Raw genomic sequence first — 1,401 nt, forward strand, 5'->3', positions numbered from 1 at the left:
CCCTCACTGAGCTCAAGCGTCCACGTCGGAGGGATGGAAACCGTTGCCGCATTCACTCATTCATTGATTCATTTCAATGGTGTAGCATCGGGCTAATTGAGCTACGTATATTATACACACAATAATTGAATGCATTTTTCTGAATGCATGTAAAATTGTCGGAATGCATGGAAATTTGTCGGTTTGCGCGTAATTTTTTTTATTAGAAAAAAAAATGTATCCAAAATCGCCTCAAATCGCCTAAAATCGCTTGAAATCGTTTGAAATCGCTTGGAATCGCTCGAAATCGCTCGAAATCGCTCGAAATCGCCTGAAATCGCCTGAAATCGCCTGAAATCGCCTGAAATCGCCTGAAATCACCTAAAATCGCCTGAATGCGCCTGAAATCGCCTGAATGCGCCTAGCGCCTGGATGCGCCTGGATGCGCCTGGATGCGCCTGGATGCGCCTGGATGCGTTTAAATGCCCTTAAAATTGCCTAATTTCGGTGCATTCTTGCTTGAATGCGCCTGGAATCGTTTAATTTCAGTGTAATATCGCCTAAATGCACCTAAATGCACCTAAATGCACCTAAATGCACCTAAATGCACCTAAATGCACCTAAATGCACCTTTCTACCACAAACGCTGTTTTATTAGCGCGTTTAGTTTATGGGGGCTGCCTATGGGGCGAGCCGGGAATCTCAACTTCGGAGCGCTCTAACTCGAAAACTACCGGTCGGATCGGGCTACTAATTGGGGGAGGGTGTTCCCCTTGACCCCAAGAACGCGAATCCGGGTCTAGTTCCGTTTGACCTTGTGAAGGTCACAACTCGAAATATGACCCCTAGGGTCATAAAAACTAGATTTTTGAATTTGTCGTCCCCGGTTTATCCAGGGACTTACCCTGCCGGGGGCCCCAAGTCCCTGCCGGTGAAGTGGCAAAGACAAGTCTCGGGGGTGCCCGGGGGCCGAGCTATCGGACTTTGAAAATTTTTCGAAATTTTTTGGGAAAAATCCCTAACTAACACCTAGTTTTTCCGCCTGATTTACGCCCGGGGGACCAGTCCCGAACATACGGTCATACGGAATTTCTTGGGAAAGCTCCCTTTTTCGGGAAAATCTTTCTCTGAAAAATTTACCCTAATTAACACCTATATTTTTCACCTTCTTTACGTCCGGGGGACCAATCCCGAACGATCCGGTCTTACGGTTTTCCTTCGAGAAACGTCCCGTTTTCGAGTAAAAACTCGCGGAACGAAGCCCGACGGGGGGCGGTGGATTTAACGGTCCGGCGGGGACCCCTTACTTACCGGGGTCGACTCCCAAGGTTTTCGGGACAAAATCTCCTCCGAACACAATCAAACACCGACCAGGGAACGTAGGTTTTTAACCGAGTCAACAATATCAACAAATTTCACCGA

The sequence above is a fragment of the Galendromus occidentalis genome, unplaced genomic scaffold (assembly GCF_000255335.2).
Source record: "Galendromus occidentalis unplaced genomic scaffold, Mocc_1.1 scf7180000075525, whole genome shotgun sequence".
NCBI classification, from domain to species: domain Eukaryota; kingdom Metazoa; phylum Arthropoda; class Arachnida; order Mesostigmata; family Phytoseiidae; genus Galendromus; species Galendromus occidentalis.